Genomic DNA, 16,346 nt, shown 5'->3' with positions numbered 1-16,346 from the left:
ATTCGTTCATAAAAATCGCACTATGATTATTTTGTCCATATTGCACAGCCCTAGTGCAGTGGGAGCAAAGGTGTGTCGCTGGTGAAGTGATTACAAAAGCTGAATGGACTGCTCTCTGCGCTGTAATGTGCTGGTTTTACCGCGGTGAGGGAGTGATTTACACTGTCCCCCTGCTGCAGTTTATTAAATCCATCCCGCCTGCCAATTTGCAGGCTGCTGCAGGTGTCAGAGGAAAGTGTGAGGTGAGATTCAGAGGCTCAATGCTCCCATTATGAAATGAACACGTGTAGCTGAAGGGACAAACATGCCCAACACACACACACACACACACACACACACACACACAAGTATATATACAGACACAAGCACACACAAATTCACGCACTCACTCACACACACACGCATACACTCTCTCAAAAACAGTCTCTTAAGCGCACACACATGCAAGCTCGCAAATACGAAATGCACACAAACCAACCCTGCTGAAAAATCCAGCTTAAACCAGCCTAGGCTGGTTGGCTGGTTTTAGCTGGTCGACCAGGCTGGTTTTAGAGGGGTTTTGGCCACTTCCAGGCTGGTTTCCAGCCATCTCCAGCCTGGTCTTAGCTGGTCAGGCTGGAAAATGACCAGCCAAATCCAGCTAAAACCAGCTTGACCAGCCTGGTTTAAGCTGGATATAGCTGGTTTTGGCTGGACCCCCAGCTTGGCTAGGCTGGTCAAGCTGGTTTTAGCTGGTCATCTCCCAGCCTGACCAGCTAAGACCAGCCTGGAAATGGCTGGAAACCAGCCTGGAAGTGGCCAAAACCCCTCTAAAACCAGCCTGGTCGACCAGCTAAAACCAGCCAACCAGCCTAGGCTGGTTGAAGCTGGATTTTTCAGCAGGGAAAACACTTGCGGCACACACATATTTATAAACACACATGCATAGGTGCACACACACATGCAAGTTTGCAAACAAGCACATAGCCTCAGACTTGGAGGTGCCGATTCTCATCCCAGCCCTGCCACACTCTCATCTACCGCTACCATACCCATCCTCAAATTCAAATACAACAGCCCACAACAGCAGCCTTATGTGGCCTACAATAAGTGTGCAAGGCTGCTTCTTAGGTTAGATACACAGCAGTGATGGGAAGTTCAGATATTTAACGCGGTTGTTAGGACTCAACATGGCAAAATTATGAAGCCAGCAATAGTAATTCCAGTCAGTTAAAACTTCACAATGATCTGAAAAATGTCTTATAGTAAAGTTTTGCAACCCAACTGAAGCATGATTCACTTTTTTAAATTCCATTACGATTTACTGTTATGAAATAAACGTACGTTTTTTTCTCTAAATCCTCTCATTTAAGCCATTGGTTTACCCGCGGTGTTGTTAAGTTTGTTAAGTTTAGTTCAGTCACAGGCTGTCATGTACTGTTTGTGTTTGATTCACTGAATCATGCATGCGCAGTATTATCGGTTCGTCGCTTCTCAAATTTGATCTCAGTGTAAAGTTGCTGTTCTATTAACTGAACGAGAGTATATATTGGATTATTAAGAGTCAGAGGGGGGTATTAGGCTTGTTAAAAAGTAAGTAGTTTGTGGCCAAGTGCTTACAGGAGATGCAAATCATTTCAAATGATTCAGTTCGATTTAGTGAACTAGTTTAACCGATTCACTTTGAAGATCCTGTTAAAAAGATTAGTTCGCGATAGAGAAATAAAACCCATTATTGGGCACAAATGTGCTAGAGCAGGGGTTTTCAAACTGGGGGCCACGCTAGGGGGGCCGCAAAGAAATTTTAGATAAGGGGTAATCAATGGGCCCACTTGGATGAATTTTGTGTCCCGCATCATTCTGAAGGTTAATATATTTTTTTTTTATAATTTGAGCTGAAAAGTACTGCAAAAATTAAGCTTTATGCTTATGTCATTTAAATGCAGTTGACACTTTCGTGACACAGGAAAAGAAGCGCAGCGGCCCGCCTCTGTGCACGGGGACTTTTATTGAATAAGCGCTTCTGGTCGGGCGCTTCCTGTGATTTTTGGCGCTTGTCTGCTGCACCTGACAGCGTTTACCTTTCACTTACGCTTACCTCTTTTACACTAAACAACTAAAGGAATGCTCAGGTCTATTTAACTGACTATATTTGAGTCAAAATACATGATCAATAAGAACATTATCGGTGGCTGAAAGCACTTCCCTGTATATGGCTTGCGTTCCTAAATAACCGATCAGCTGGGTACTGCGGAATGCACGCCTCTCTGCGCAGGCTTCACTCATAGGGAACAAATAGCATTTTAAAGACACGCCACAACATTGCAACTCGTCCACAGTGCGATAGGCTTTACACTTTGCATTTGCATTTGAAATTATTTTTTATCAGTGTAAGTCAGGATTGTCGACCTGAGTAAATCATGATGTGCACAAAAAAAAGGAATAAAAATAAACAAAACACACTGACCCACTACAGCCTCCATTGTAGTATTGCTAGTTACAACAGTTAACTGTTAACAGGCTGATGAATGACAAAACTCTTTAAAACTTTAAAGCTTTAAATCTTTAGATACATTTAGACTCTTAGCTGTAAGGGTAATACAGAAGAGTCTAGCTGTGCATAGGCAGAAAAAAGCATAAAAATGGCATAAAAAAACTGTGTAAACGTGATCACTCGTACACAAAATATGGCTTGATGGAATCCAGTGAGAGCAGACCACAATGAACACTGCGCATCAAGATTTGATCAATAAATTGAAACACTGAAACCCTGTCAACTCAACTAACATCTTACAAAAATTAATCCAGATAATGAATTATATAAATTTATTGAATAATATATAATAATATAAATGTATTGAATAATACAATTAAAAAAATTAAGTACAGTTGTTAATTTGAGGGGGTGGCGTCATTTTTATTTTTTGGGGGTCCCCAAAAGAATTCGCCCTACAAAAAGGGGCCCTCAGCTGAAAAAGTTTGAAAACCCCTGTGTTAGAGTAATAGTTTTAAGTGTCTGTATTTAATGCTGTCACCGTGCTGCTGTCATGTCCACTCATTGTTTTTGTCGCAGGAGCAACAGTGAGGATGACTGAAGGAGTGCCGGCTCGATCCGTCCAATGGCTGCAGGATTGCAGACTCTGAGGTGCCATACGGGTCAAACACCTGCAGCACGGAATAAATAGGTTTACTTCTGAAAGGCTTACAGTAAGATTATGCATTTAATACATTTACAAAGACGAAAACGAAGGAGGTTTTGCTATAATTTTAGTTAGCTTCAGTTCGTTTTGTATGTACACAATACAGTTTCAGTTAGTTCGTTTTTTTTTAACTCTCGTTTTTATTTTTATTTCAGTTAACAACAATTTTTTTTTCTCGTTTTCGTTAACTATAATAACCTTGCTAATAAGGACTGATAATATTGACCTAAAATGATATTTAAAAAAATACAAAACTGCTTTTCTTCTAGATGAAATTAAACAAATAAGATTTTCTCCAGAAGAAAACATATTATAGGAAATACTGTGTAATAATAATAATAATAAATTAAAAAGAAAAAAAAAATCTCAGAAGGTCTAATAAATGTGACTTCAACTGTACATAGAATTAAAGATGAATTGAATTGATTGGACATGGATATTTAGATTTAAGATGAATACATAAGAAATCAGAAATGTGTGAGTTTCCTAGTTACTCAAGTCTACTCACATCCATTTAAACACCTTTCAGATGAAGCGAGACAACAGTAAGATGGACTACTGCCTTCTGAGGAGATCTCAGGCCGTTATAAATCAAACTCAAGGTTCCAGCAGAGCTCAAGCTCTCGTTTGAAGAGATAAATGGATGGGACGGACAGATAGAGATGGATCGTGGGAAGGATAGATGGCTGGATGGAGGAGACAGACACTGGCCTTGGTGAACAGAGCCGGTACATCATGTCTGGAGGATCCTGCAGTACTGATGGATACTGTGGCATTCAATCTGCAATCCATCTGAAAGGCAGACCGTAGTTTAGATGTGGTTCCGCTCATGAAGAGTCTGTTTCTGTCACAGACGGGCAGCTGTGCGCAGTGGTTCTGTCTCATCTACTTTTATCAAAGCCATATTTTTCAATAAGACCTCCAAAGGTGTAGAATTAGCATGAATGGTGACGTGTCCCCACCAATAGCTGAATTACTCAAATGTCCCAATAATTGAATCGCTCTGTCAACTCTCATTAACGTAGATGCACAGTAAGATTTAAATCACGTTCTCTACTTGAACTCTACCTCATTTAAACACATATGGACTTCGGGATTGGCTGCGGCTTTCCCTGCTATCAAATGAGTGGCTGCTGCGGTACGTTTGGATGTTTACAGCGCCAAAACTTAAAGGACATTTTTAAGTCAGGTTGACTGTGCAAGACATGGGCACAAGGAGCTACTTACAAAGAAAAGTGTAAGTCTTGAGTACACTTTGAGTGAGTACACTACGAGTCCACTTTATAGTAAGCATGGCTGTGCATGTAATCAAAATGTAGTTTTGAATTTGCCGTTCACAACGATTATTAAAAATACAACAATCAGGATACAATGGTTCTTTTTCAAAAGTAAAATCGTGTACATCTACATTTTGCTGATGATACTCAGCTTTATATGCCCATGAAAATGGGAGAAAACTCTGTTTTACAGTCCTTTTTAACCTGTTTACCAAGATTAAGGAATGTTTGGCTGGTAATTTTTTACACTTGAATGAATCAAAAACTGATGTGCTACTGTTTGGCCCTCTGAGTGTCTGTGAATCTACTAGTGATGGGTCGTTCATGAATGATTCGTTCATTTTGAACGAATCTTCAATATGACTCAAGAACTACGAGTCCTCTCAGAGAGTGATTCGTTCATCCGCGCGTGCGCACATTTGTGCTGGTAGCATTGTTAATTTCAAGTCTTCATCACATTGGCAGAAGCCAATCATATGTGTTTAGAGCCGAAAAAAGAATTGATCCGTTCATCTCTGAGTCCTCTATCGGGTCTGAGTCGCTCGTTCATCACGGGCCAAACATATGCGTTTAGAGCCGGAAAAAGAATTGATCCACTCACTTCTTGAGTCCTCGGGTTTGAGTGATTCTGTCACATGATGAACGAACAGTCATGGCTCCTGTCGGCTTAGACTGTGCATTGATTAAGATTATATTTGACTGTCAGTGTAATGTGAATGAACCCCTGACATTTGAAGACATGAAGAGGTGAGCTGAGCAAAGAGACAACAACACCTTCATAGACAAAAGAGCAGGTAAACACTGAATGATTATTTTCTCCTTCTTATAGTATTGTATTTTTGACTTATTTGTCGTGTGATCAACCTTTCGGACTAGTTGTAGATGTGTTTGGAAGCAATTCGTAACATTTTAATAATATTTTGGAAAATTGAACCAAATGACTCGAAAAAAGATTCATTCATCTTGATGAACGAGACTCAAAGATCCGAGTCAGTAAAATGATCCGAACTTCCCATCACTAGAATCTACAGTTAATCAGTTAGGTTCGTTTAAGCCTAAGGTCCACTGTCACACAAAAAATCTTGGAGTTATTTTTGTCACCGAGTTAAAGTTTGACAAGCAAATAAATTCAGTTGTCAAAAGTGGTTTCTACCAATTAAGGAACTTTGCCAAATTGAAGCCTTTTCCGTCTTCTTAAGAGTTGGAAACCATCATCAATGTTTTAATTATGTCCAGATTGGACTACTGTAACTCTTTGCCTGCAAAACTCCTGAATACTTCAATTGTGTGCCTGCAGCTGGTTCAAGATGCAGCTGCTAGGATTTAACTGGGACAAAAAATGTCCAGTATCTCGCCAGTTTTATCATTTCTTCACTGGCTCCCAGTCCAATTTAGGATTCAATATTAATTGAATTAAATAATAAGTTATTGCCACTTGTTTTTAAAAGTTTGAATGGTCTGGCATCTACTTACATCGTCAAGCTTCTTCACTGAGGCCAATCAGGTCAGAAAACAAGTTTCAGCTAGTTGTCCTCAAAAAACACTGTTGAAATCAAGAGGTGACGGGGCTTTTTCTCCTACAGTCTGATGTGACATGCGTAATTTAATGTTATTTGTTTTTTATTCATTCATTCATTTTCTTTTCGGCTTAGTCCCTTCATTCATCAGTCATCACCACAGCGAAATGAACCGCCAACTGATCCAGCACATGTTTCAGGCAGCAGATACTCTTCCAGCTGCAACCCATCACTGGGAAACATCCATAAACACTCATGCACACACATACACTATGGCCAATTTAGCTTACACAATTCCAGCAACCAGTGACCCTTTTGCTGTGAGGCCACAGTGCTAACCACTGAGCCACCATGGCGCCCCCAGTGTAGAACAGTGTTATCTATTTTGATCTCATTCATTCATACATTTATTCATTCATTCTCTTTTCGGCTTAGTCTTTTTATTAATCCGGGGTCGCCACAGTGGAATGAACCACCAACTTATCCAGCATTTTTTACACAGCAGATGCCCTTCCAGCCGAAAGCCATCTCTAGGAAAACTTAGCTGACTTATGTACTTAAAATATGCCAAATATTTGAAAGAATGTTTAAATTCACAGAAGACACAGTTTAAACTAGAGATACAGAGCATGTGCTCTTATTTTTTTCAAAGTATTTGGATGTAAAAGTATCACTTTTTTAGTTATTAAAACATAGCGAAAGAAAACTTTGCAAGGGCTATGAAAATAAATTCTTTGTGAGTGCTTTTAACGGCATTTCTCCCTCTTCTAGACTTTGAAACATGCATTGTGCAGCTAAACGTGACATTTTAAAGTTTGCATTTCTCCTCGGGGGTCATATTGAAGTCTGATATACGAGTTTAAAAAGCAGAGATAATCGGCAGTGGGTTTGGTTCTTAAATGACCAAAGCATTTTGTGTGATGTAAGCCAGAGAAGCAGAGAAAAACCTTCTTAATTTGTCTAACAAGGTTTTGCTTAGGATTGCGGGACCTGAGGAGTAGCAGACCAGCCGAGTGGGATTGAGGGATGGAGGGGGTCGTCTTTGATGAAGCAGCCGAAAAAAAGAAAAGATGGGGAGCGTTGAAAGGGTAGCTGCGAATTAAGCCTCAATGTGACACCACAGGAGTTTCAAGGTGACCAAATGGCACCAATTATCCCACAAAGCTGCCCGATTCGGTTGAGGAAAGAGGTGAGAATGAGTGTCAATGACAGGCCATTGGAAATGAAGAGAGAAAGGCTGAAACAGATGTAGAGAAAGAGAGAGAGTGATTAAATAAAAAAAATTACTGAACCATTTTCATGTGTTTAACAGTCTTTAGCTACTAAAATCCTTGAAAGTGTGTAAATTACAGTTAAAACATTTTAAAGAACAAAATGCATATTTATTGGGTAACAAACACCTGACAAAGCAGCAGGCTTCACACATGTGACTATAGATTTGTTCTCTCATTAATTAAATTTAAGAACTGTGTGTTCAGCTAAAACGCTTAAAAATAAAGAGAGAAAAATCTTACACTTCCCCATTTTCTGTTTTACATCTTGACTCAACAATCTCAACCAATTATGCAGATAATAATTATGTCAACACATCTTAAGAGTTGAATACTTATCAGCGCCATCATAGTAAATGTAACTTAAGCAAAGATAGAGCGGTCAGCATTTCTCTCTTAATTCAGTGGGAACAGTCAGTCAGAACACTGAAGGCAATGCCCTGTGTTTTGGTATATAGGAAATGTGATATTTACATACTACGAGGTGATTGGACAGGTCACCGACAAGTGAAAGGTAATCGAAAGTATTTTATATAAAGGAACTTTATTTTGCTGCAGTTGTTTTTATCACCAGACCAATATTAAAAATGCATATTCTGAACCACAGAGCGCACCGAACCATAGAAGAACAACAGGATGCTATCATACTCACCAAGAACTGTTGCATGCCTAGTGTCTATGGGGGCGGGACAGTCTCACACTATTTTTTTTTTTCCTTTTTCTGAAAGATAACACTTAATAACACTGTTGTGTTTTTAGTTTATCATTTCAGCAAATAAGACAGTTCCCAACACTTAACCCAACTCTCACAGTTATTAACGTCTAGACCTACCCAGACCCTAAAACCAACCATCACAGTTAATAATGTCTACACTTACCCCAACCCTAAACCCAACCATCACAATTACCGTCTACACCTACTCCTACCCTATACCCAACCCTCAGCTTTTAACATCTACACCTACAACAACCCTAAACCCAACCATCACAGTTATTACCGTCTACACCTACTCCTACCCTATACCCAACCCTCAGTTATTAACATCTACACCTACAACAACCCTAAACCCAACCCTCACAGTTATTACCGTCTACACCTACTGCTACCCTATACTTAACCCTCAGTTATTAACATCTACACCTACAACAACCCTAAACCCAACCATCACAGTTATTACCATCTACATCTACTCCTACCCTATACCCAACCCTCAGTTATTAACATCTACACCTACAACAACCCTAAACCCAACCATCACAGTTATTACCATCTACATCTACTCCTACCCTATACCCAACCCTCAGTTATTAACATCTACACCTACAACAACCCTAAACCCAACCATCACAGTTATTACCATCTACACCTACTCCTACCCTATACCCAACCCTCAGTTATTAACATCTACACCTACAACAACCCTAAACCCAACCCTCACAGTTATTACCATCTACACCTACTCCTACCCTATACCCAACCCTCAGTTATTAACATCTACACCTACAACAACCTAAAACCCAACCATCACAGTTATTACCATCTACATCTACTCCTACCCTATACTTAACCCTCAGTTATTAACATCTACACCTACAACAACCCTAAACCCAACCATCACAGTCATTACCATCTACACCTACTCCTACCCTATACCCAACCCTCAGTTATTAACATCTACACCTACAACAACCTAAAACCCAACCATCACAGTTATTACCATCTACATCTACTCCTACCCTATACCCAACCCTCAGTTATTAACATCTACACCTACAACAACCCTAAACCCAACCATCACAGTTATGACCGTCTACACCTACTCCTACCCTATACCCAACCCTCAGTTATTAACATCTACACCTACAACAACCCTAAACCCAACCATCACAGTTATTACCATCTACACCTACTCCTACCCTATACCCAACCCTCAGTTATTAACATCTACACCTACAACAACCTAAAACCCAACCATCACAGTTATTACCATCTACATCTACTCCTACCCTATACTTAACCCTCAGTTATTAACATCTACACCTACAACAACCCTAAACCCAACCATCACAGTTATGACCGTCTACACCTACTCCTACCCTATACCCAACCCTCAGTTATTAACATCTACACCTACAACAACCCTAAACCCAACCATCACAGTTATTACCATCTACACCTACTCCTACCCTATACCCAACCCTCAGTTATTAACATCTACACCTACAACAACCTAAAACCCAACCATCACAGTTATTACCATCTACATCTACTCCTACCCTATACTTAACCCTCAGTTATTAACATCTACACCTACAACAACCCTAAACCCAACCATCACAGTTATTACCGTCTACACCTACTCCTACCCTATACCCAACCCTCAGTTATTAACATCTACACCTACAACAACCTAAAACCCAATCATCACAGTTATTACCGTCTACACCTACTCCTACCCTATACCCAACCCTCAGTTATAGCATATACACCTACAGCAACCCTAAACCCAACCATCACAGTTATTACCGTCTACACCTACTCCTACCCTATACCCAACCCTCAGTTATAGCATATACACCTACACCAACCCTAAACAAAACCCTCACAGTTTTGATGTCTACACCAACCCCAACCCTCACAGTAGGGGTACAACAGTGGGAGTTACTATGGCTGCATCCGAAACCGCCTACTACTCAGTAGGTACTGCATTTGAATTTAAACGTACTACTCGGCCGTTAGAAAAGTTCGTTCTATACAGTATGAATGTGAAAAGTATGAATAGAATTCGGACGTACTACATCCGCCATTTTGTCATGGTCACGTGACCTACCTGCGTCAGTTGCGTCGCTTTACTTCCATTCATGAATTCTCTCGCGGGGCATCATGGGATAGCGCAGCATGCATGGGATGCGCACTCCGGAATCTCGCCGGAAGTAGTAAGTCATCCGGGTATTCTCGCATACTGATTTTCGAATTCTATGAATTCGGACATACTACTCGGCTCGCATACTGATACTGATTTTGGCGTACTATATAGTATGGAAGTATGCGGTTTCGGACGCAGCCCAAGTCTTCTACTTATTGCACCCAATCTAGTATGACATCATGCTACAGGCTGCAGCAAGGACATCTTGAAGAGTATGACTGCAAAGAACTGCAATTGCACATTTCAAACAGAGATGGAGTCAGAGAGACAAACTAAAACTTAAAGAGGAGAAATCTCTTTGACACAATGACATCACATCTCGAACCACAAAAATATATAGATTATGAAATGGTCTATTCCAGATGTGGTCAAAATAACTACGACTGCAGCAAAATTAAATTAAAGTTAAGCTACTCTTGTGCTTTCCATTGAAAACACCGCCCGTTATATTTGGACTTCAACAGCAAGAGTCCGAGGAGGTAAACTGAGAGGATGAGTACCCTTTTAGCTTAATATCTGCAGGTTTAGCTCTCTGAAAAGCCTCGGGGACAGTGTTTATTTGGATTAAAATCCCCTTCATGTAGCGCCGCCAATTAGCCCACGAGCATATGATGGCCATGTTATGAATTCCTCCTTTTTTCTTTTCTCCTCATTTCCTGCACTCAGACAGCAGTGACGGACAGCTCTATGGGTCTCCGTTTCTCCGTCTCACTCTCTTCCCAGGTTCACTTCAACAGAGGGATCAGCAGCAGTGACCTCACCACAGGCGGCCAATCAGAAAGAGACACATGATAGCAAAACACACTCCGCTCCAATTACAATGTGGAGGAAAACACGGGCAGGGCAGATAAAGTGATTACAGCAGTATTTGTGTTAGCACCAGTGCCTGTGGCTCACCAGGTGGGACTGCGGTGACCTTTGGTCCGGTTCTGGCTGCTCTGTTTGGTTTTGGGGGGTGAGGGTCAAAGGACCAGATAAAGCAATCCTTCAATTACGTTCATAGTTTGCTTGTGCCCGCTCTCTCTCTCTCTCTTCACATTTCATCCTCTATTTCTATAATCACAGAAGACCAACCCACCTGTCAGGAATTAAACAAGCTTTATTATAATGTCATCTTAAATTAAGTCAGTTGTTCTTAAACTAGGTTTGGACGGATGGACTGATTGATGGATGAATGAACTGATTGTCGGCTTGATGGGTGTACGTGTGAATATCAGGACATCTGAGTTGAAAAGGTAGAAGAATACACAATGGAGTGGATTTTTTATGGGAATGAGTACACAAACTATTAGATGGATGCTGGGAGAGATGGAAGGATAAATGGAGCAAGAAGACAAGATGGATTAAATGACAGATGTTTGAATCTATAGATGTATGTAGAATAGATGGATGGATATGCACTGATTAATATACAGTAGTATGAGTGGAAAGATTTACCATTAGATGACTCCAGCAGACACACAACATCATAGGATGTTAATTTAGGTCACCAGCGTCTAAGGACAATGTTGTTTAGAGGTCCAATAACAACATTAAATGACGTTGATAGTTTGTTGATCTTAGGTTGTGTTGGAAAGTAATCAAAATCCAACGTCGAGCCAACATCTTAAACCAACGTCATATTGACATCAAATATATTCGTCAAGTATGCCAAGCAAAATCCGACGTCAGATGGACGCCATATTGAGAACATCCACACAGCATTAAGCTGTAACATCATTAGACGTTAATATTTTGCTGTGTTTAGGTTGCGTTGGAAAGTATCCAAAAGGCAATGTCTGCCTGACGCTGGGTTCTGACATCAACCAAATTTTCATTTCCAATCAAAATGCAATGTCCCACGATGATGGGGTACAACGTCAATCTGATGTGCTGTGCATGCTGGGATAAATCATGTGGGCTATTTTCTGTGACCAATACGGCATCAATTGGTCTTGGGAATGACAGATATAGATTTTGAGCCATTCTTCTTGCAGAATAGTGGGCGGGTCAGTGGATGATTCTGTTGGAGGAAAACCTTTCCTGACTCTCTTCTCCAAAACACTGCAAAGTGGCTCAATAATATTTAGATCTGGTGACTGTGCAGGCTGAGGGAGATCTTCAACTTCACATATTCATCAAAGCACTGCATTACCATCCTGATACATGGAACCACCTTCAGGATACAATATTTGACCCATTGGGTGCACTTGTATTACAGAATGGTTTAGTAAACCTTTGCAGTGATGCACCTATCTAGAACAAGTATTTCACCTAGAGAATGCCATGATATTCCAGCTCAAACCATCACTGATCCACCCACATGCTACACTCTGGGTGGTACACTTCTTCCGGGATTCTCCACTCCATAACTTTCCCGGATGTGGGAAAGACAGTGAAGGTGGACTCAGAGAGCAATATATGCTTCACATTGTCCACAGCCCAAGAATTTCACTGCTGACACCATTGAAACCGACATTTGGGTTGGCACGAGAAACCAAAGGTTTGGCTATAGCAGCCCATCAGTTACATCGTGAACTAAGGCTGACATAAAATGAAAAATTGCAATTGTCTAGACTAGACTAGGAACTATGCTCTCAGGAGAAATAATCAGGGAACTTTAGGTCTATTTTGAGGTCAGACTGCTGCAGCAATGGTATGGCTGCAAAGTTTCATGAGAGGAATAGACATATCAGCCTAGAAAAGTCCAATAATAATAGGCAGTGCAACTACAGAAAAGTCAAGCTTTAAATAGGCATGCCTAAACTCAGTCCTGGAGGGCCGGTGTCCTGCACAGTTTAGTTCCAAACCCAATCAGACACACCTGGGCTAGCTAATCAAGCTGAGCTTTCTAGAAACATCCCTGCAGGTGTGTTGAGGCAGGTTGGAGCTAAAATCTGCAGGACACCTGCCCTCCAGGACCAAGTTTGGGCTCCCCTGGTCTAATCCAATTCAATAGTCTCAGCTTTTCCCTTCTAAGATTTCCCCCCAAAAAAACTGGAGTGTTTTTTAACATAAACCTGTCTATCAAATCTAATGTTTACAGTGTTTTGTAAACCTGGAGTAGTGTTTTTGGGAAAGTCTTCATAACATGCAAATTATGCTTCGTGCAAATGTACACCAATATTTATTAATGCTTCACGGATGAGCTTCAAAGAATAGATTCATGGAGAGATAGATGAAGGGATGGATGAATCCCAAAATCACCATCTAACTCTGTTGTTCAAGAGTTCACACTTAGATATTGTTTGACAACTTAGCAGGTTTGGCATGCTGTCCCGGGAGAGAACCCTGAGCTCGGAGATAGTTGAGCCCAGGGATCCTGCCAGGTCCATAGAGCATGTGAGGGGAGTACGAGATCAGGTGGTTCTCGAGAGCTCCCCTATGGTAAAGGAGGAAAGGAGGAGATGGGGTGGATGGGGGGTTTCTTCAGAAAACGAAGATAAGGGAGTAAATCTAGCTAGGCTACTTATAGTGAATTAGGATAGATCCTATTGGCTAACTAATGAATGTAGAAGGGAGGCCCGCTGCAGTCAATCATATCACGTGTTCCTCTCGATATTAGTTTGTAAAACTTCACTTACCGCAGTGGTTCACTCAAAATTGTATTTACATCCTCTGAGTTTCTTCTGTTGAACACAAAGCAGGATATTCTGATCAATCTTGGAAAGTGTCACATAACCAGCGATCGCTTCCCAGAGATCGCTGGTTCTCACAACAAACCATGGACTACATTTCCGCCTTTTCCTGGACTACATTTTCATACATGCACTTCTCCCAGACACCCATGCTCACACCTCTAGCTTGATTACACTCATCAGCTGAACCTTGTCAGAGACTGATAACACACCATTCATAAGCCTCTCTTCGACCCATCCAGTTGGCCGAGTCTTCTGTAACGGCTGGGTGGAGTGACAGAGGACAACAGGAGGTAGGATCCAAATGCAGAATAGTCAGGCAAGCAATGATCAACACAGGTGCAAACAGATCTATACAGGCAGTCCAGAATCGTAGTCAAACACAGGCGAGGGGTGAGAAGGCAGGCGGCTAAGCATGAGAACTGGATAAACAAGTAGTGATGTGACATTGTGCGCCGAGGCTTCGAAGCATGTATCAAAAAACGATACATCTCGCAGTGAAGCAGTTTACCGGAGCTTGATTCGTTTTGCCATCATCACGTGATCAGTGACGTCCGAAGCTTCATTTTCGCCTATACCCACGTGACTGCTTCGAATTTTGATTCAAAGGTTTAAACACCCTCATAGTAAAGTGTATAGCGAGAGATTAGGCGTCGATTACATACATTTGTACTGTTTTAAAGCACTGCACCAGTCCCACACACCAGTAATTAAACTAAAATACAATAGTAATTTTTAGTAAAAAGGTTTCGAACCATACTAAAGTGTATTAGCGTATTTTTTTACAACTATCTTTAAAGAAAACCACCGCATATCGTAGTATTGTGTTTAACAGAGACCATCTGGTGAGTGCAGTTCTGAGGCTTTATTCATAGCCTCCTCCTAGAGCACTCGCCTCCCATACAGGAATTGCTGGTTCGAGCCCCGCTTGGAGCAGGGCTAGTTGTATTATGATAAACTTTTGAATACCTTGGATTTTACTACAATCATCAGTTGTGTAATGTAATATATATCTTGTGTAAAAACTACAGTTATTGAGTAATTGTTTATAATGCTGTTGTTGTATTACTACATGAATGAGTTGGTCAGTTGTAAACATTTGACATTATGGCAACACAGTGCTTTCCCACACTTTAACCAGAAGAGGTCCTCATCGAGCTCTGATTTAGAAAGCTTCGAGTAACGAACCTTTTTCCGATACAATTGAGTCGAGATCTTCACTGGATCAGAAAGCTTCATTTCACCATCATTACAAACAAGGCTAAGATCAAAACACGGGAAAACAACACCAGGATAACGCGTTGTAATGTCACCTTACAGATAAACAAGACTCAGCAACATGTGTTTGGAAAAGAGGGGTTTAAATAGTCCAAATAATCATTGTGTGAGTGGCTTCAGCTGTGAGAGTGCAATCAGTGTGGATCTGGAACCGGTTGTGTGTGTGTGGCATGACTGGGTGTTGTAGTCCATAACATGGCAGATATGTTGTTCAATGAGTGTTTGTGTGTGAATGTTTACCAGCGACATCTGGTGGTTGTTCGCTGGTGAACATGACAGAAAGCAGCAGACTTTGACTTCCACAGTATTTATTGTTCCATTTTTTTTCTAGCACTCTTCAGAATATATTGTTTTGTGTTCAACAGATGAGAGAAACTCATAAAACGTAAGAATCAAGTGAGTGTGAGTAAATGGTGAGGAAATTTTCATTCTTGGCCTGAACAATGTGTTTCTTTAACGTCTTCATTTGGTGGTAACTGGCTTATCATCCTGCTGGGATTTCCTCAAAGTCATCTGATGACCTTATTGACAGATGTGTCCAACATCTGGGCCAGTAATTACTGGTAATAACTTCCAGGCTCCAGAGTGGCGGAGCAGAAACGAAGCCTGTCTCGGGATGTCGATCTGCGTGGACTGATGCTGACTTTCCCACCCTGGATCTCATTCACACGTAGAATGAGGCAGAGAGCTCAAACTCAGAGAGACGTCTGCTGGCACCAGGCAAGAGGCCTTCCTTCACAGTCCAGCAAAATGAGAGAGAACACACACTGAGACACGCTGTCAAAATGTGCCTCTCTTCTCCTCTACTGGATCTCAGGTGCCAGAACTCATCAGCTGAACGCAGTGACACTCATGATAAAGAGAATGAAGACACAGACAGGGGTGAGCCAGAAAGATGAATGTTCTTGGTGTCCCATTAAAGTGGATCATTCAACAAATATCTCAATCCAAGAAAGAAAAAATCATAGGTCATGGGGACCTCTAGGGGAACGGAAAAGTGCAGGATGGCGACACACCTATTATGCCCCCTTTTTATAAGTTGTGAAATAATTCTCTGATTCTCTGAGTGTGTGAAGAAGAATTCCATTAAAAATAATCCTTTTTTGTCAATAATATGTCCCTGTGAATATCACTAATGTGAAAAGGAACAAAGGTTGTTGTCATACTGCCCCGTAGCATTCATTTAACCTAAAAACTGCAGTTCAAGAGTTCACTCTTAGCTAATGAATGATTATGAAGCTTGTTCGGCATGCTGTCCCGGGAGAGAGCCCTGAGCTCAT

At 41.0% G+C, this 16,346-nt stretch overlaps 1 long non-coding RNA gene across 2 annotated transcripts in view; it reads left to right on the top strand.

The window, feature by feature from the left end:
- LOC137489174 (uncharacterized) overlaps positions 1 to 4,917 on the top strand; it is a 34,603-nt gene extending 29,686 nt beyond the window's left edge. Inside the window, exons 2-3 of one of the 2 annotated variants that reach the window (XR_012398929.1) lie at positions 3,053 to 3,186; positions 3,709 to 4,917. This is a non-coding gene — a long non-coding RNA (uncharacterized lncRNA). The remainder of the gene's footprint in view (positions 1 to 3,052; positions 3,187 to 3,708) is intronic. The other variant, XR_012398928.1, reaches the window with a different exon arrangement.
- The last annotated feature ends 11,429 nt before the right edge of the window (positions 4,918 to 16,346 follow it).

The sequence above is a fragment of the Danio rerio genome, chromosome 23 (assembly GCF_049306965.1).
Source record: "Danio rerio strain Tuebingen ecotype United States chromosome 23, GRCz12tu, whole genome shotgun sequence".
Classification (NCBI taxonomy): Eukaryota; Metazoa; Chordata; class Actinopteri; order Cypriniformes; family Danionidae; genus Danio; species Danio rerio.
Note: the sequence above shows the minus strand (reverse complement) of the source record. Positions and strands in the feature narration are given on the sequence as shown.